The sequence below is a fragment of the Triticum urartu genome, chromosome 7A, assembly GCF_056163025.1.
Source record: "Triticum urartu cultivar PI428250 chromosome 7A, HENAU_Tu73, whole genome shotgun sequence".
NCBI classification, from domain to species: Eukaryota; Viridiplantae; Streptophyta; class Magnoliopsida; order Poales; family Poaceae; genus Triticum; species Triticum urartu.
In genome coordinates, this window is record NC_141879.1 from 62,455,588 (window position 1) to 62,476,557 (window position 20,970).

At 41.8% G+C, this 20,970-nt stretch overlaps 2 long non-coding RNA genes across 12 annotated transcripts; one reads left to right on the top strand and one right to left on the bottom strand.

Annotated features, from left to right (window-relative positions):
• Positions 1 to 370: 370 nt before the first annotated feature.
• LOC147957801 (uncharacterized) lies at positions 371 to 5,656 on the bottom strand. 7 transcript variants are annotated; one of them, XR_015610817.1, is made up of 10 exons: positions 5,143 to 5,656; positions 4,493 to 5,058; positions 3,918 to 4,098; positions 3,678 to 3,749; positions 3,561 to 3,603; positions 3,137 to 3,187; positions 2,914 to 2,999; positions 2,695 to 2,839; positions 2,068 to 2,146; positions 371 to 685 (listed from the first exon to the last, which is right to left on the bottom strand). It is a non-coding gene; the product is annotated as an uncharacterized LOC147957801 (long non-coding RNA). The 7 variants fall into 7 exon arrangements; XR_015610816.1 differs by having other exon boundaries at positions 2,695 to 2,999; XR_015610815.1 differs by having other exon boundaries at positions 2,928 to 3,187.
• A 9,168-nt stretch (positions 5,657 to 14,824) lies between these two features.
• On the top strand, positions 14,825 to 19,940 carry LOC147957802 (uncharacterized). 5 transcript variants are annotated; one of them, XR_015610965.1, is made up of 11 exons: positions 14,825 to 15,209; positions 15,328 to 15,497; positions 15,635 to 15,673; positions 15,806 to 15,902; positions 16,016 to 16,144; positions 16,219 to 16,351; positions 16,450 to 16,602; positions 17,762 to 17,969; positions 18,928 to 19,078; positions 19,158 to 19,307; positions 19,578 to 19,940. It is a non-coding gene; the product is annotated as an uncharacterized LOC147957802 (long non-coding RNA). The 5 variants fall into 5 exon arrangements; XR_015610966.1 differs by having other exon boundaries at positions 16,016 to 16,082; positions 16,450 to 17,969; XR_015610963.1 differs by having other exon boundaries at positions 14,826 to 15,209; positions 16,441 to 17,969.
• The last annotated feature ends 1,030 nt before the right edge of the window (positions 19,941 to 20,970 follow it).

The following is a 20,970-nucleotide window of genomic DNA, read 5'->3' on the forward strand; positions in this document are numbered from 1 at the left end:
CATTATGTACACAGTTCCTTCAATACAAAAAACATCCCATGTAGCATCAACGTTAGCTGACTAAAATAACAGACATCATCTCTGTTGCAAGCAGTTTTTATTTTACGAAAAGATCAAGTGTAGTATCATGTTTCTAAATATACATACAAGCACAAGGATTGAGGGCAGTAATGTATCAGTTCTCATCTGCCACATAAATTCAGTAAAAAGAATTGTAGGCATCAACATTGTATCTAAAATCCGGCATGGCAAAATGTAAACGAAATGCACCCATTTCTATAACAGGAAAATGCAAACAAAATGCAGCACGGACAATGCTAATATCCATCTCTTTTAGTGGGGCAAAATACTGTAATTGAACTTTTGCCAGTACAAACCGTTATCTTCCATTTGCTTAGCATTGCATCGCACCACAATTTAGGGATTGTAACTATGGAGTAAGAGTTTATGTTACTATGGTAGCATGACTAACTCAGGAAAAATGTGTTCCCTCTTAAGGATACAGAACCAAATTGCGGAGCTCATCTAATTGTCCAAATAGGTGAGGCGATGGTAAGAATTTTTTACATAAACAAAATATTGGACAGGAGCGCGGCAGGAGTTGGCATCCCTTGGCAACCCAGATGAGAGCACACACAGCAGACGGATGATGCAGAGGGTTGAGGGCTTGAGGCCATCGAAATATCTGGTGCGTGTCAAATCAAAATTTAGGTGCATAGTACATTGAAATCTCCACCCGGAGCACGAATAGAGAAATCTGCTGAAATATATTCCATCTCGAAAATGTATATAACATGACGTCATTGACATGCCATTAAAACCTAAGCATCTTGTGTCATTTATGACACTTGGATCAACATTTAAGGGAATAAGAACAGAAATGTCAAGTGATAATGTTTTACTAAATTTCAACTTATATGATTAAATTATCATGCAAGTTTTCAAAATAATTTTATAGGCTTTCAGAATCCTATCCCCAAACACATGAAGATAATAGAAGAAATTGACTTAATTTCATGATCAAGATAGGCAGATAAGGGAAATAATTCTAGGATAGAAGAACATCATAACAATAATACAATTTTATACTTGTGCATTATAAGTAGTGAAGGATAAATATCGCAACGATTTGTATCTGGTTTTCAAATATTTCACATAGAAAGAACAAATAATCATGAAGAGGATGGAAGAAGAACAAACATCAACCGCACGAACGTAGCAGAGGAAGCAACCCCATTGCTGTAGACAAAATGAAACAACCGCCAATTGAGAGGAACAAAGAACTGGCGCACCCTCTCTGGATTACAAACAAAGTAAGCATAGGCTTTTCTTTCTCTTTGCTAATTAACCATGTGATCCAGCCTAGTTACGCCCTGAAACACAGGGACACTTTTCTTGGAGATGCAACTAACATGCACGTTCCAAAGACCAACAAAATAGGAAATGAACCCTACAACTAACCTGCATGCAGCAGCCACCAAAGGCTAAAACCACAGGGCAACAAACACACCAGACTGGTTACCAAAAACAAAGGCCATCACACAGGCATTTCGTGAATCTGAACGAACACAATCAGGCTTCCCAAAGCAATAAGCGGGACCTAAGAACCAGGATCAGTAGGCGGCAAGACATGCATGGGCCGGTAACTGCCAGCGCATGTAGAAAAAAAAGACGGCCCAGCAGCCCGACAGAGAGGTAAAAGAAGCAACAGTAAAATGACCGAACAACGGTAATTGATAGCACACGTAGATGGCAAGGAAAAAAAATCATTTCTCGTCCGTCGAGCCTTTCTCAAGGATTGCTAAACAGATTGGGAATGTAGGAAACACAGCATGAAGGTTTCTCATTTAGACCCAAGAATGATTAAGAAATAATATTCACTGTATTACTCGATTGAGTTGACAAACAAATAAGAAATTGTTTGATATTTCGACATAAGCATCAGAATTTCAGAGATGGGCTAGGGCAATAAAAAATTGTTGAGTAGTAAGCTACAAATTTTCAAAGCCACGAAATAAAAGCAATTCCATACTCTACTTGAGAAAGTAAGAAGAGAAGAGAGAGCACCTGATTGCCTCGTCAGGACATGCCATGGCGCATCTCCCTGCGATTGGCCTTCTTTTGGAGGCATTACAGAGTGGCAGCACTATAGTGGAGAGGAAAATGGCGAATAGCAAGATCAGCAGAGTGTTGTTCTATGAATGGTGAACAAAATTGGAGTAGCAATTCTGAATTCACAATATAATCACATCGCTTTGAACCAATGGAAAACTATTACATCCTTTAGGTATTGTATAGACCCATATCCAGTGCATCTTATTTTTTAATTCATCATCGGCATTTCTGTAGCAAAAGGGGGCAAGTATAATTGGCAAATGGCAAAAGAAAACACCCGTCCCCCAAGGAGACATCATTTGCAAAAAAATATGGACATCAAATTTTATATTTACACTTACTAACAAAGACATCAAGGGTTAGAAGGTGCATCAGGTTTAACATGGCATTAAAACGAAACAAAGGCAACAACTTCACTTCCAAGCAAAAATAACAACTCCAATTTACAAAGGAGATAATGCCAGTAATGATGATGGTGTTACTGCATCAGTAGAAGAGAGAGAAGTTTCCTATTTTCGTTGCATATTACTCAGAAACAGTCAGATTCTGGCCAATTTAAAGAAGCTTAAACGCGCTTACGCTTAAGCGCCCATTGCTCTGAGTTGTGGCCTTCTGCTCTGCTTAAGCTTTCTGCTTTTTTGAACATTGAGAAGCACCATGGATAACAAAACAATTATTTGGATTTGTAGCAGCAACTACCTGAAAAGTGAAGACGGTTCTTGGCCTAGAAAAGTGGAGAAGTGTTAGTGAAGAAATAAAAAGGATAAAAAGTTCACATGGGCTTGGGAACACAACGACCATGGAGAAGAAACCTAGTGGATGCAGCTCTTCCTCGTCATCTACACCTATTGCAGGCACCACTACCTCGCACTGTGATGTAAAGCCTCCATTGTCGACACGCAAGGGGGGAGCAGAGGAACGTGGAGCAAGGGTAACCAAGAAGATAAATTAGATATGGGGATACTGAACATTCCTAACTTGAAGGATATTGACTAATATCCAACTGAGAAGTTAAAATTACCTCACATGAGAGTATTCAGTACCCGTGACCGTCAATTCGTTGGCATTGTCTCTGAAAAAATAAGGAAGACATGGAACCGGAGGTAATGAGCACATGGATTATAAGCAAGCTACATAATTTGGTACTGAAAGGACAAAACAAAACACAAGATGATAACATAATAGACAAAAGTAGATGGAGAGAGTAGAATTGTGAAAGCATAAAAAAAAGAAATCATCTAAACCATCATGCACACAAAGTCATACGGACAATTTTACCCAACAAATGAAAATTCTAAAAGCCCACTTTGACAAATTTACTGGTCATGAACAAATGACCAAGCATATAACTATTAATATATAACTATCAGTAACATCGAATGATCACCTAGGATCTTGCACTTCTCGAGAAACAAATAATTTTTTTTGGAAACCATGTGGTTTACCTTGATACGAAAGTGGTCATACTCCAATTTTTCGCTCTAAAACCTACATGGAGTAGGCTATCTTAACTACCAAGTTAATTGGAAGCAACAAGAAAAGAAACAAATGAGAAAACTAACAATTTTCTGCTTCTGATTTAAACCCAGGAGTTTATGCATCTCGTATTCTTTCCATCTGCATTCCTTCTTCAGCTAGTTAATATGTAAACACACCAATATCAGCAAGTCCTTTAAGAAATCATCACGAGTTCGCAGAAAAAATGAACTGCGAACTGTCAAAATAATAGCCTGGAGCACTTGTTTTTCACAAGTTCAAGGTCCAAATTGCTAGGAGCAACTTAGTAGATACTGGAGACGTACCACGAATCCATGGTTAGGGAAGAAGAGGCGGAGGAGGGCGAGCAGCTGTGTTCTCCATGATGAACCATAGCCGACATCTTCCTTTCTTCTGTCACTGGCTTCCTTCCTCTCCCTGCAGCTCCAATCCACTGCAGCGGGAGCCCAGTTCCTGCTGCTTCTTGTCCTCCGAACAGAGAATGGCCTATGGCCACAATGAGCAGGTGAGACTTATTATCTTTCATCGTCATTATATCTCATGTATTGCATATAGCTATAGAAATTGTTCTTGTACAAACAATATAACAGAAGCACTACTCTGTTTTTTCCTGCCACTGTGACCTCTGTTTTCTTATCAGAGAAGAGAATCACAGAATGTTAAGAGGCAAAGATCTCAAGACTAATAGTTTCATTTATCATTTTTGACATAATCAACTGAGAATCTGGCAGCACCAAATTTCACGCGTAGAGACTTATTAATGTTGTAGTAGATTGACAGTTTAATGACCAACCTGTACTTCTACATCTCACATTGCTTTCCAACACCGTATCTCAATCATAAATAGGCTTGTAGAATAAATTAAAAGAATCTGGCTTACTTGGACCATGATGAGCTAAATGTTTGCTTTGCTCCCACGATTCAGGATATGGTACTGCTCCACCATGAAGTCGAGGTGGAGTACCCCGACGGGCGACCCACCGAGAAGCACCAAGCGACGCAGCTGGAGTTCTGAAAGATTCAGAACAGCAGGTCGACCACCGCCATGGCCCTCACCGTCGGGGTACTGGCAGCGATGGGAGCCTTGGTACTACTGCACTCCAAGCAGAACACATCACATACACACACATCCTGCACCTCCATCAGAAAGAAACATGTGTTAATTCACCCCATCTTCTGTTGCAGCTCTTGCTCCAGAACAAGCTTCAGATGAAAGGGGTGACCCGGCCTCTGGAACCAGAGATGTACATCCCTGGTGAGTGCAGAAGCAAATTAACAATTCTGGTGCTTCCTTCCTCTCCCTGCAGCTCCACTCAACTGCAGCGGGAGCCCGGTCCCTGCTGCTTCTTGACCCCGACTCTGGCTCTCCTCAGCTCCCGTCTCGCTTCTCCTTCTGACCGGCGAGGAGAGAAGTGATAGATCCGCCATTTCTCCTTTATCGAACACCTTGTAGGCATAGAACAAACAAATATGAGATTTTTGGGGATTAAATCAAAAGAATGAGAATGGAGGAAGGGGTGAGATGGTTACCTCGGCTCAGGACCTATGGTCGTTTCCGCTGTAGCGTTGTTGATTCATCTTTGGCTTGACCTTCTGCCGGAGAACGATGGCGACGGCGACGGCACGGACCACCACTTCCTTCTGCGGCTGCTGCTGCTCGCATTCACCAGCACCGCGCCTGAGCACGGGGCGGCCGCATCTAGCCACCACGTAACACGGGCTGTTCCTCGGCTCGAGCTCAAGGTGGCGAGGGCGACGAGGCGGAGAACAATGGCTGGGAGGTCGCTGGTGCACGGTGAGGGCGAGGCGAGGCCCTGGCACGGCGGGGGCAGCAGGAGAGGCGGAGATGAGAGGAGGCGGCTACGGTGGCGCGGCGGGGGCAGCAGGAGAGGAGGTGGAGATGAGAGGAGGCGGCTGCGGTGGCGCGGCGGGGCAGCAGGAGAGGAGGCGGCTGCGGGGGTCATGGGGGAGTAGAAGGAATCGAGGCGTGAAGGGACGAGGGGAGATATTTTCATCTCCTTCGGTAATCTAATCGCATCGAAACGAGGCGAAACACCTCTCGTTTTTTCGATGGAACAGGTAACCAGGTCCACCCACCATCGACTGTCGAAGCAATCACGAACGAAAAAAAGATGAACGGCCGACCAGACGCCAGCAGCCAAAAAATACATTGTCGCTACACCAGTAACTCGATGGTGCGGTTAAAAACGTCGCGCGCGCTCGATGCCTCTAGTTATGCGGGTAAGGTTTATATGTTTAATGGTCTAAAAGCATCTCCAACAGCCCCCAACGCATCGCGCCCTAAAAAACTACTTTGATGCGCGTCTATCGTCTGATTTGGCGCGGCGAGCAGCGCTGGCTCCAGCAACCGCGCTAAAATGCAGCTCGTGCGCGCAGTTCCAGCAGCGTGCAAAATGGAGCACGCGACACTCGCACAAACAACTTTTTGCATTCCAAACACAAGCAAAAAGATCAAACACAAATAAAATAAATCAACAAAATAAATAGTTCAATTTTACTATTACAACTCAAACAAATAGTTTATCGTTCAATACAACAAATAGTTCAAGAATACAACATCAAACGCACAAATCATGATACTCTTTGTCGCCCATTCCAAGACCACCACTCCTCAATGAGATCCTTCTGAAGATCATCATGCGCCGCGGGATGTCGGATGGCATGATAGGAGGCAACAAAACGGGCCACCCTTTCAGCCCTCCGTCGCACTCGCACGGGATGTCCCAAGAGCTCATACTGAGAGTAGTCTACATCTTGGCCACGCTCATTCTCGATGATCATATTGTGCATGATCACACAAGCGTGCATGATGTACCAAAGTATCTTTTGATCCCAAGATCTAGCCGGTCCTCTCACAATAGCAAATTGGGCTTGCAAAATCCCAAAAACTCTCTCCACATCTTTTCTAGCCGCCGCCTGAGCATTGTGGAAATCAAGATTTTTCTTACCTTCCGGTTTTTTCAACGGCTTCACAAATGTTTGCCACTTTGGGTAGATGCCATCCGCAAGATAGTAGCCATAGTTGTATGCACGGCCATTTGCTACAAACTGCACCGGTGGCAAATCACCATTTGCAATCTTATTCATCAGTGGTGACCGGTTGACAACGTTGATGTCATTCAAAGATCCAGGCATTCCAAAGAAAGCATGCCAAATCCAAGTCTCTTCATTGGCCACCGCTTCAAGGATTATAGTGGAACCCTTTTTTGACCGTGGAATTGCCCATGCCATTCTTTTGGACAATTCTTCCAACTCCAATGCATGCAATCTATTGAGCCAAGCATACCGGGGAAGCCACGAGCTTTGTTCATCTCCAATAGCCTTGCGGCGTCTTCAGCATTGGGATATCTCAAATACTCATGGCCAAACACTTGCACAATTCCGACTGCGAAGCGCTTGACACACATGATGGCTTGGCTCTCACCCATAGCCAAGTGATCATCAACTAGATCAGCTGGGATACCGTATGCCAACATACGCAAGCGGCTGTCACCTTGTGAAAGGTGCTATGTCCGAGGTCTCCAGCCGCATTCCTCCTTTGTTGAAAAAACTAGTCATGGCTCGCTAGTTTCTCTGCAATGCGCCTGAACAACTTGGTGCTTATCCTAAACCGACGATGAAAATACGACTTGGGGTATCTGGGATTCTCCGCAAAATAATGCCTCAACAATCTGTTGTGGGCATCGATCCTATCCCTCTAAATTTTCTGCCAACCCATAACCGAACCACCGTGCTTCGGTTTTTTTATTGATGTGCATAGCTAGGATCATTGCAAGATCCTCCTCCTCTTCCATATCAAATTCTTCTTCGGAAGAATCATACGACGAACTTATCTACAATGTTCAATACTATGCTATAAAAACTACAATCAACATGCACCAAATTCATGAAGTTTGAGCAATACATACCTTACAGGCGTTTTGTCAAACACCTTGCGGGCGCCGAGCGTCAGCGAGCGCCCGGGCGCTGTTCGTCGGAGGAAGCCCGTGCGTGAGGGGCGGCGGTGACTAAAGGGGGCGGAGGAAGCCGCCGCGGCGCGGGGATAGGCCGAGGAAGCGCCAGAACGGTCGCCGGGTGCTGAAGCGGGCGCAGCAAATAAGCGGCGCACGATGGAGTTTCGGCCCGTGCGCTGAACTAGATATGTCGCGCGCTCGGTTTTTGCGCGCCCGCTGGAGCCACTCTACCGATTTGCGCGCGTGCAAAAATGGGCAATTTTGCGGCGCGGCGCTTGTTTAGCGTAGCTGTTGGAGATGCTCTAAGGACAACTCGCGGAGCTGTGCGACTGGTGTAGTTTATAGTCCTTGGAGAGTTACAATTTTATCTTTGTCCTGAAACTATATCCACTAATCTTGCCAATGGAAAACCATAGGGCCCCAACAAGACAGCCAATATGTCCCTAATATTGCATCATAACCATCCAAGGAAACGATACCCACTTTAGCTTGCCAAATGAAAAACCATATGGCCCCAACGAGACAACAAATATGTCTGCATCATAACCACCCAAGGGAACGACTCTCATATCAGTAGTCAGCCAAGCAAACGACTCCCATATCAGTAGAGATGGCCTGTTCCTGCACCCTTCCATGTCATGTCTTACAATATGCAGACGATACTCTCATCCAAAACAATAGCTGTGTTTGATAGCAAAGTATTATATAAACCAAAGTATCAAAAACTACAGTAATTTTGTTTATAGGTGTGAGATACCATAGTTTTATCAAAACAGAGTATTTTGCAGTATTCATAATACATAGAACCTGTTTGGTTGTTGCCGCATAACGCTGTAAATTTTGCTGTTTAGCCGTTGTGTTTAAGCACTCAGCAGCTCTGTTTTAAAAAAAGAGGTTTGGGGTTCTTTTTTTATGCAGAGAAAAAACTGCAGTTTGTCCAATACTATAATATTACTAGTAGAATGCCCGTGCGTTGCTACGGGCTATTGAAATATTTTAATGGAGTTATATAAACATAATACATGTTAAATTTCACATGTAAAGAAAAAAAGCACATGCAACATCTTGTAATACTTAAAGTCCACTACACTTGCAATGCAAATTAATAAAAAAGACAAATTGACAATGTATAATAGAGTGATGATCCAACTAAAAGTTTGTTACAAATTAAGATCTACTTGATGCACTTAAGAAATTCTTGCACAATATCAGGAATGTTACATTTAGTTTCATTCACATGATATTTGCAAAAGTATAATAAAAACTTCTTTCTTAACTCATACCCATCCTGCAGAAGCAATATATAGTTAGCACGAATACTTCACATCGAATGTCTTAAAATGTGTAACGGAGAATACTCACAATGCAACCCGGATAAACCAATCATTTACCGTTCCACCAGAGTATAAAATAAAAGGCAAAATAACCAGACACATCCCTACAATTTCCTAAATTAATATTAATCGTGAATGCAGTGATACCAAAAATAAATACTTGTATTTTGAATGTTATGATAATGAGATGTATAAATTTACCAGTCCGTGCTTGTTGGAATACCAGGTGGAAATAACCGTTGTCATCTAGATATATCGGAATTCTAGCCGGGTTGCTTTATTTCGAGTGTGACATTGGATTCCCTCGCAAATCTTTGTAAAAATTCCACTAAATGTCTTAGAGTTTTGACCTCTGGCGACTATGAATGCATTTCAAATATGAATCTACAAGTGGTAGCTATTAGAAACAATAAACCATGACAACAATGGACAAAAGATCTTACTTATGAAGTTGCACGATAAGATGTTGTTGTCTATCACATGCCAAAAATCAAAGGGTTCACGCAGAACTATTGATCTCGTGTTGAATCTAACAACATGGGCAGACTAAGAAAAACAATTTAGAAACATGTTGATACTAATGATTTTGAATGCCTAATTATGATAACTCATACAAAATTATAGATCCATGACGTGTACGGGAGGGTCTATGAACAATAATCCCTCGTCACATGCTAGTATACGCACGGTGATGCTTTATCCATAGCTTGCTCCATGTTAAGTATGCCCAGAAGTTTTTTGGGACATAAACCCATTGCATGAGGTGTCGAGCTTCGCACCCATTCCTTCCTGAAAAATGGATGGTAAGAATCATAATAATGTATACTGGCACATTACATACTTGTAAATGATACTTACTCTAAACACACGGCATCATTGATAGACATGATGTTGTTGTAGAGCCTAACAACTAATTCACGTTGATCCGTGGGCATGCTAGAGATTGTGGTAGCACGTTTGTCTTCGACTCCGAACCGTCAAGTAGATTCTCCAGGAACTCAACATTAGAATTAGGTAACTTTCTTCAATGGAGTGGGTCCGTCAAGTTGGATTTGGGAGGCTCTTGGAATAAGCACATAGATCCAGTTGGCTGCTGAGGTGGATCGATCAGGTGCGGTTGTTATTGATTTCCTACTTTTGCGATGGTGCTCATGAGAAACCATATATGGGCCAGGTCGAACTACCGGAATTAATAGTTATAACATGTTGGTATTTGTGGTGGCAATGGAGAGAGTTTGTCAAAGGAGAGAAGGTGCAAACGCTAGAGAGAACAGTTCCCGAGATCATGGCACTCGCCCTAAACTACGCGTGTGCTGCAGGAAAGGTCTTGACTTCAGCCCTAGCTGGGCATCTAGTGCTAAATGTCGATGCTTGATATATTTATGTATAGTATTACGATCAACACACCCATGACAAACCACTTTATGCATCAACCTCATATTGTTCATATGTGTTACTGCTACATCTATCAAAAACTATATATTATTATATAATTTAAATATATTATTATATGCAACATGCATAAAATGGAAAAAGACATACATCTAGAATAAGCAAAACAAGAGGGTCCATGCAAAATAAGTTTGTACATGGTGTGGTAAAATTTGAAACGAGATTTTCATGCAAGATAAGTTTCCAGGGCATTCCTTTAATATTTTTAGTTCCTTATTTTGTTGCCCCTTGTTTCCATCGCTTCCAAATACCAAGGTAGCAAGAAAGCCAATGCAAAACTGGGCCAGAGCATGAAAAGTGATGCCACATCCGGCAACGCAGTCCAGTGAGCCTCATGTTACACTTGATAAAATCAGTACATTAGCAATAGAAACAATAACGGTGCACATGTATTAGCACTTAATATATAATCCCAACAAGAGGATCGGTTGTTGTAGAAGATGCAATGCACATTTGTCCAGCTTAAAATATTTCTCACTTTATGTGTCGTTTGAGCAAATGGATATATCCAAAAGTAAAACCGAGTATTAAAACCCCAGAAATAATTATATAATGATTGGGCCTTGTATGTCAAATGACTGAAGATGTATTCTTTCATGAAGATTTCTCATATAATTTTATGTAATCAAATTGCAAGAGCTATGTTGCTAAACTTGGTCAAGATGAGAATTCCTATCAGAGCCGATTCCGAAAGTAAAGCCGGTTAACAAAAGATTCAGACCAATATATCGACGCAGTTCGGAGTACAAAACAGAGAACTGTCACCGAAAAGCTAATCCCTAAAATTGAACTTTTAAACTCGCCTTAAAGGAAACATTGACTCTGGCACGTACAGAAACTCGGCATATACTGCTCCCAAATTATATGAGAAATCTTCATGAAACAATATGAAAACTAATTAATTTTCATCGAAAGTGTTTCGTATCCTCATACAAAATATTTAAAATGACGATACATTGGCACATAATACAAAATCTGATGTGAAAAGATAAATAATGTCATAACTCGATATATTTATGTATAGTATTACGATCAACACACCCATGACAAACCACTTTATGCATCAACCTCATATTGTTCATATGTGTTACTGCTACATCTATCAAAAACTATATATTATTATATAATTTAAATATATTATTATATGCAACATGCATAAAATGGAAAAAGACATACATCTAGAATAAGCAAAACAAGAGGGTCCATGCAAGATAAGTTTGTACATGGTGTGGTAAAATTTGAAACGAGATTTTCATGCAAGATAAGTTTCCAGGGCATTCCTTTAATATTTTTAGTTCCTTATTTTGTTGCCCCTTGTTTCCATCGCTTCCATATACCAAGATAGCAAGAAAGCCAATGCAAAACTGGGCCAGAGCATGAAAAGTGATGCCACATCCGGCAACGCAGTCCAGTGAGCCTCATGTTACACTTGATAAAATCAGTACATTAGCAATAGAAACAATAACGGTGCACATGTATTAGCACTTAATATATAATCCCAACAAGACTCTATGTGTCGTTTTAGCAAATGGATATATCCAAAAGTAAAACCGAGTATTAAAACCCCAGAAATAATTATATAATGATTGGGCCTTGTATGTCAAATGACTGAAGATGTATTCTTTCATGAAGATTTCTCATATAATTTTATGTAATCAAATTTCAAGAACTATGTTGCTAAACTTGGTCAAGATGAGAATTCCTATCAGAGCCGATTCCGAAAGTAAAGCCGGTTAACAAAAGATTCAGACCAATATATCGACGCAGTTCGGAGTATAAAACAGAGAACTGTCACCGAAAAGCTAATCCCTAAAATTGAACTTTTAAACTCGCCTTAAAGGAAACATTGACTCTGGCACGTACAGAAACTCGGCATATACTGCTCCCAAATCCAAAGGGAATTAATTTTTCATTAGACAAGCACAAACTGAAAATCTGGAGCTAAGATGTGTATGCAATGGTTAGTTTACAATCTTGCATACGAAAGCATATAATTTGATCACTTCGAAGTTCTAATATTATCCATGTGCATGAGAATTAAATAATTTTAGTTAACAATAGAAGACTACTCATGGAAAGTTAATCTGCGTATTCTCCTTGAGAAGTCAAAAAAAGTCATCTTTGCATGGCACTCTATTCTGGAAGGTTATCACATAAAACTTCTGTGCAATTAGAAAACATTGATTATACCAGAAGGAATAAGCAGCAAACATTAAAAAATAGGCGTCTGATTCCAGCTGGTGCTTCCCGAAATGAAATAATGTCACTCAGCTGAAGAACACCAGATTAATTATGACCAATGCCATAATTGGGGTAGTCTTCTCCTAAAAAATCTGTATAAGCCCCGTCTATACTCCAGCTGATTTCATCATCTAAACCGGACTAAATATTATAAGTTTACCCATGTGAAATTATGTATCAAGTAATCAGGTAAACAAGTATAGAAGTAGAACGAGATGTAGATGTAACCTGATCTTCCCAAAACAAGCAGTAAGCAAAATGAGAATGATAGGTGTGGGGGTGGTAAGGCCAGGGCAACAAAGATGGGAGCAAAGAAAAACTCCAGCCCCACGACCATGGATGCCGCTGCTACCACGGACCTAAGAAAACCAAAAGAAGATGAAACACGAATAAGGGTCTGAGAACTTAACTCCGATCGGATCCTCAGAAGCTGAGACGGGTGGATAGGATCAAGCAACACCTGCACCTGCAACAATTTTCAGCGACAAAAGGATCAACATATTGGATTTTTAAAACAAAACCTGCACCTACACAAGTATATGTTATATTAACACAAGTGCAGATCCTGTCCCACTCTTCACTTTGTTTACACAAATGTTTAGAATAACAATCTTGGCGAGTGATCTCAACCGGGTTTGATCGGCATGGCGCGCTGCTCATTCTTCCAGTAGTGGGTGCTGAGAGGAAGGATCCCGAACCTCCGCAACTTGTAGCTATCGAAGTGCCTTCCGCAACTTGTAGCTATCGAAGTGATATAGCTCATAACCATGCATGGATGCCGCTGCTGCCAGGGACCTAAGAAAACCAAAAGAAGATGAAACACGAGTAAGGATTTGAGAACATAACTCCGATCGGATCGTAAGAAGCTGAGGCGGGTGTGGATAGGATCAAGCAACAACAATACAAGTGTCCTTCACACGCCATGTCCAATACTGAAACAAAACAAATTGCATTGGTGTAAAACTACAACTATTAGCTCTTTCACCTTGTCACACAGTCCCTTCAATCCATGAATATCAGCAACAAAAGGATAAACAAATTGGATTTTTAAAACAAAACCTGCACCTGCACAAGTATATGTTATATTAGCACAAGTGCAGATCATGTCCCACTCTTCACTTTGTTTACAAAAAACTTCAGAATAGCAATCTTGGCTAGTGATCTCCACGGGGTTCGATCGGCGTGGCGCGCCACTGATTCTTCTAGGAGCCGGTGCTGAGAGGAAGGATCCCGAACCTCCATTGTCGATTGGCCGGAGGTGCATCGTCTTCCGGATCAGAGTGTGGACGGGATCGAGACGGTAGGGGTTGAGGAATTTGTAGGACGTGAGGGTTTAGGGTGGGCAGCACGAGAACTCACCCATATCTTGGCAGACGGCAGGCCCGAGGTGCGGTCGTGTCCTCGCCGCCATCGCCTTTCGCCGCCACTTCAGCGCCACGAGCGTGGGACTGAGGGACGAAGGGAAGGGAAGGAAGCGAATTGACGTACCTATGTTTGGTATGGAGATCTTTTGGTATGTAAAAATAGTCGGCCTAATTATTGTTACGATTCGTTCGATTTGTTTCCATCTACGTTACGATTGATTGGTAACGTACTATCAATTCCTGCCCGTTTATAACGTGTCTAGTTAGAAAACTTTGAAAAGGTTAGGAAAGTTTTTATTGTAAGGGTAAAAAAATCAACATGAGGAGGAGCGATTGTTGGGTTTTTTTTGGCACCGGTTTTTTTTGCAGAAGGATAGCGAGTTAACGGAGGTGGGAGGATGAGAAAATAAAACGGAGGTGGGAGGATAACGAAAAAAACCAGCAAAAATAAACCGCGCAGACTATTCACCAAGTCGTCCATTAGGAGTAGAGATAAAAGCACAGTTGTTAAGGGGAACCAAACAGCTTATTGTAAATAAAACCGTGGTAATCTTAAAGACTGTAATATTCTTAAAATACTTAGAAAATACTTTGCTATCAAACAGGGCCAAGATGTGCACCGAAGGAGCTATCTGGGCTATGCCACGTTGGATCGCTAGGAGACGAAGAGAGATCGAGCGATCCCTCGGCATGTCCACGTCATCACCCCGTACTGGGCATGACAGCCAATGGCGAGAGAGCTTTGTGCTAGCCAATTGGATGTGCGAGAGAGGGAGAGAAAACGCGTCGGGTGGGGACAAGAGAGACAAAAGCAGTTCAATCCCACGTAGCTTTCTCTCTCTCTCTCTCGCATCTATTTATCTCCACCCGACCGACGGCTAGGGTTCCGCCGGCGCCGCCAAACCCACCTCCACCATACCTTCTCCTCCAGCCTATCCCCACGGCCGCCTCAGGCTAGAAAGCGGGTACCGCCGTCACAAGCATGACCCCCTCCTCGCTGGCGGGCTCAGCAACGACTTCGTCTCCATCTGAAACCCATCGCCGGCGCGGCTGCCGCGGCCACCATCACGTCCGAGAGGAGCAGCTCGCAGCGGGTCTTCCTCGTCTCCATCTCCAAGCCACGCGAGCGCCGACAGTGGCACAGAGCTGGCGGAGAAGGCGTCGGTGGTTGGATCTGCCGCACGGGGGCGGCGGCGCGATGCGGCCTTGCCATACTGCATCGGTGAAATCCGGTAGGAGCACTTTTCTACTCTACTTCTGTGGCAATGTCTTACTTCCCCTTGTCGCTGGTTTCTGTACGTCTCTCTACGTCTGATAAGAGATGATTGACACTTTGTTTTATCATCACAGTTCTGCAATCTAGGAACGAGGCCAACTTCAGGAGCTGATTGAAGTTGCACTAAATTTAGCTACAAAGTAACATCAAAACAATTGGTGGGCAGCCTCCTCCAGGAAGAAAATTACAGTTTGGATCAGGATCTGTAGTCCATAGGATGGTCAGGTCCTGATAGATTCAGAAGGTAAACAGATCTTTATATCTATTTTGCATCTAGGATTGATGAAGTAAATGATTTTTACATATGCTCATTTATTTGTGTAAGCTAATTAATGGTGACTGCTGATGATAACTAATATCAAGTCTTTGATTCTTTTGTAGACCAGGTCATACCATCATGACTATATTCGATTTGGATCCGTAAGTGCATCAAATGTGTCTATCCAAGAGGAGCACAATTTTAGAGTGTTTCTTTATGGTTCTGATTCCCCACCCCCATGTAAATATCTCAGTATGATTACCACATTATAAGTCTTCTTTTATATCCAAAAGGGGGACAGCAATCTACAACATCAGAAGGATGAATCAGAAGCACAAGAATGAAGCCAAGAATCGCAAACTGCAAGGCATCCTTTTTAAATTAGTGCAGGTTTGCAACATCTTACACTTGGTTTGATAAGAATTATTGCGCTTAACATTGTAGCTGGTAAGAATACACTTGAGACCGTTTCCCACCTTATCTGATTATGTCCTGTTTCTCAGGGCGAGGAAGAGTCGAGAGCAAACTAAGAGGGCTTTTACTATCCTATGTGATCTTCACCGTCGAAGGGTCTGGTTTGATGACCGCACATCAAATGCTATATGCGATATTTGTTTCCATCCTTCTTCGAGGTGGATTTTTGTAAGGAAATGTAGGTGTCTGCTGTTGGTTGCTTCCCATCTAAACAAGTGTATTCTACATGCAGGCTTATGACAGCTGATATTTCATTGCTCATTGGGTATGAAAATGTTGAGCAAGAGGATGATAGTGATGCCAGTAGTGACGATGAAGCAATTCAAAACTCAAATATTATACTTAGTAAAGAGGATGTTTACAAGGTGATTTGGATGTTTCTGCATATTGGCGCTCTATTGATAGTATTTTAGATCTTATGGTTTCGTTTGTCTCTTCTGATGCATTGTGTCAGTATGTGCAGAGCTAGACGCGGCGAAAGCTGCAGACGCCACGAGCGGTGGCGCCGTTCCTCGTGGTCTATTACCAATAGCCGCCACCCGCAGTGGTTGCGCCGCTGCTATTTCGGTGTCCAGCGGCCTCACTCTGTTCTCGTCCGTCATGACGCTCACAGGAGGTTATGTTCGAGATCTTAAAAACTTTTTTTCATGTGCTCACTGTCGCTTGATTCCCTTCTATCAGATGTGGGATGGGCTGATTTGGAAGGCCAAATACGGCCTGGCTGTTATCCAAACATTCTTCTTTTGCATTGGATATGAGTCAAGTCCTCTATTCTTTATTTCCACCAGTGTGATTGTACTGATTTACTGATACCCTGTAGTTAGCATAAAGGGGAGCTTGCTTATCTGACAAAAGAATTTTATTATAAAGAGTTGTTGTATTGGGATTTTAGAATAAAGTGCTTCACTAGAAGTCCATAAGAAAAACTTTGGTACTTCATAGGATTAACTCTGGTACTGCTTCATAGGATTTCGGTGATATCATGATATAGTGCAAACTTTCATACTACTTATTTGATGAATGCTTCTACATATTTCTAGGCTGTGCATTTCTATGTTTGATTACTGTATTTTCTCTCAAGCCCTGTTGGACTTGTATCATTTGTGTTATATGTCATGGAACTGAAACAAGCATTTTGGACATCCTTTGGACAATATTGTATACTCTGACTTCAATTCCATGAGAGTATTGAACTTGGCATTGAGAGTCATCCCATGGAACTGAAGTTGGCATTGATTAGTGTAAGCAACATGAAGAACATAATTTGTATATTCCGTCTTGTTTTACTTTTACTGGAGTACTGTATTGATCCACACAATGGACAGACACATATACTTAAGCAATTAGCAAAAACAGGCATTTAAGGGTTTGCTTGCATGGTCGAAATTACTGGTCGTGGAGGCCTTCAATAGCTTCCATAACTATATGAGAAAACTCTGCGAATTTCTGTCTCATTATCTGGTTATATTCAGTTCAGGTTTTGAAGTTCTATACTGCCTGGATGCTAAGAGGAGTTTTGTAGCCGTATTTATTTTTTAGACATCACCCAGCCCCAGAGTTTAATTTTTTTATTCAACACTTTATTTGTGGAAATATATTTAACAAAGTTAATAACTGCAGAAAATTGGTAACACTGCACTCAGTTAAGATTATGAGATATCTGTTGTATGTATTATTTATCAATACTACCTCAATTTCTTCCTATCGTATTTGCATGTATCTCATGCTCTTACTAATGTTTTAGCCTTCTATATTTTATTTCGAAGTGAGCTCAGGACAATGGCTATGAGGAGGATGAAGGCGCAGCTTCTACTTATTTATTGTCGCAAAAGGGTCACAAGAAGAAACACATTATGCAGCAGAGGATTAATGGTTTAGGACCATATGAAACTGACGTATCTTATGGTCCGTGATGTTCGCCTCCTCTATTGCGGTGGAAGCCGGAAATGCTAGAAAAGCAGTGATGGAGAAGAGCTCACAATGGTATGTTCTTGCTCACTTGCTCTCACAAGCCCCTCACATTGATTAATTTTTCTCCTGTGTGACTAAATTCATGTACTGAATCTTTGATTATCTAAGGGTCTCAATACTTACCCAACTCTGCTCTACACTGATGGTTGCTCAATGATCGATCGTCGCATGGTGCTCTGTCTTTTATTCTTATTGTCCTGATTAGTAAAATGGAGCAGGAGTTCCCTGGTTCCAACAGAGAAAAAAAATCTAGATCAATTTCCAAATTAAATCCACTTGAACCTTCTGTGAATAAACATTCATCTTATGAAAAAAAGAATGCAAATCACAATTTAATTTTATGTTCTGACTCTAGGCAAACAAACAAATATATTGTTCTAGCAATAGCCCAAATGGATTCGATTATTCTTTCCTAGCAAAGTAAGATTGGCAAAAGGTACAAGAATGTTTATGTTTCACGAGGAAATTAATTCAAAATCTGACAGAATCAGATATTGATCTATTGGATCTAAACAAAGTATATGAAGATATTGTTTCATGAGATATTTCTGTTTCACGATGTAGATTCAATTTTTTGGGAATTGCCCTTTTAAGATTCAGGATGCATGTGCACTGGGGAAACCAGGACCGTTGTTAGTGCAATAATTTATGCCTGCTTATCCATCTAGGCATGACCACTTGATTGCATGAACTATGTCCCTGTGAACTCCTTACTATATTACTATGTGACTGTGCTAGTTGATTATTGAAATGAGAGTACATCTTAATGTGTTATCTCATTTCTGTAATGTTGGGTTTTCATAATCCAACTTTGTAAGAATAAATGCTACTGGTTTTTATGATTAATATGGATTTCAGTTGTCTAATGTTGCCTGTTTTCTAGCATCACAATTTAAATTTCTATATTTTGGTATATTTGATGTAATCAGTGACAACCTTTGTTATGCTCTGACATTCCTTCACTTTTTAGGGGTTGCTTTCTTCTCCTTGATGGAGAAAGTTCTAATCTTAGTGAATTTAAAGCATACCTCCCATTTGTAGTATCATCCAGAGTTTGTAATAATGCCAAGAAGATACCTAACAATATACAGTTGAAGATATCAACTCCAATGAATTACTAGGTAAAGACCTTTGAGAAATTTGGTCCAGTTTATAACAACATTTCCTTGTTAATTTTTCTCTGCTGAACTTGACTGGTAGGTCTCAGTACAAAAATAGCTTATGTGCTACTGCAAGGTGATGCCAAAGCTGGCGAATTTTCGGCCTTTTTCGTGGCTTTGCTCCTCTTCTAAAGAAGTTACCTTCAGAGGAGACTGGAGAAGACATGGAAGCTACAGCCCTTTTGCATTGGTAACTGATTACCATTAAATACCCATAGTACAACATCATCAGTAGTCAATAAGAGTAATTTGCTATCAACATTATTTCATCCATGACTATGAGATATATTAACTCCTGAAAATAGCTGAATTGGATCGATTTTGAGAACATGAACCTCTTGCTTGTAAGCATACATAATCTGGAGTAGCATGGATGGCATGCCCTGTTATTTCATATTTGTTGCATGGTCTGACCTTTGATAGAAGAAGCTCATTATTTTATCCCGTTTGAGGTATGTAGACCTGCCAAATTTTCTATGGAGTGCAGCGTCAGTCATTGCCAAGGTCTGCGTCTACATGGACAACCACTACTTCTGTGACACCCACGAGAGGGACATGGTCTACATTGAGGACTACTCCAATGGCGAGTCAATGATGGCGCCGACGAGCAGCTGCTCGAGTAGGCAATGAGGAAGGCGAGCATCGGAACAGTGTAGCGCGGTGACAGTAATAAGAGTTATCTGTAATGCATTTTCCATGCCATCAGGCTGTATCTCTGTATGTCTTCTTTCTTGTGCTATAAATACAAACATATGCAAGAAAAAACTATAATGGGTGGTCCGCATTATCTCTACAACCAGTTTAAGTTGTTCTGAACTTATAATTTCTCTGTTGCAATACATATATACATGTGCACTAAGCCTCTTCGAGACCAAACAAGTCAGCTAAATGGGCACCAACATGCCAGGCAGTGCACCATCATGCCAGGATTGTTAGTAAAGTAAACTATTTGTTGTTTATGGAATTATGTTGAATGGTTGCCAACAGAATGTTTGAAGAATTGCCTATTTATTTGCTGAATTTGGTTCACTTTTTAATGAAAAGGAGAATTGTATGTAATGCATCAGTTGTGCATGCATGCATGTTATCACTCAGAGCTAAAATTCCATGGAAAGGGCGCCACCCTACCTAGCACCGCACAAACTTTCCCTCAGGCGGCGCCATCGGGTGGCGCCCCAACCACTAGTCATGGTTAAAGCTAGCTCCAAGTCAGCTATACACCTGAAGCAGATTCTTGACAACTTCGCGACCGTCACTGGGCTCCAAATCAATTCCACCAAAACCACTTTATCGAAAAGGCTTCCGCCCCGCTTTATATATAAAGCAACGACCCTCATACATCCGAACCATACAACACAGCACCCACCCACCCACACACACACACACACACACACACACACATAAAGCAAGATACAAAGGTGCCGGAGATCAGCTAAGCCAACTCGAAGTGGACAACATATGTACAACAAGTATCATTACAAAGATGATGGAGCCCTCCACCAAGAACAATCCACCGTGAAGAACATAGCTGACCGCCGACGAAACCGTGAGCTCCAAGCTAGTGCCTTCAGGACGGGCACGACACCGGAGCGCCGACACCACCTGATCCAAAGATCAATATTTTCATTCGGAGCCACACGGAGCATCAGGAGAGACCGTGACGGAGCCTACAGGAAGGGGACGTCGCCTGCGGACGCCGCCAGCGTTGGTCTGACCGTGGTCCGACAAGGATTTCACCCCGGAATACCTCTCCATCTCCGATCAGGTGCACCCGGTCGAAGAGACTTGCCACACCACCACCACGGCTCGCCGAGCCCGAGCCAACTCGCCTCCCATGCGACCAAGGTTGGCAG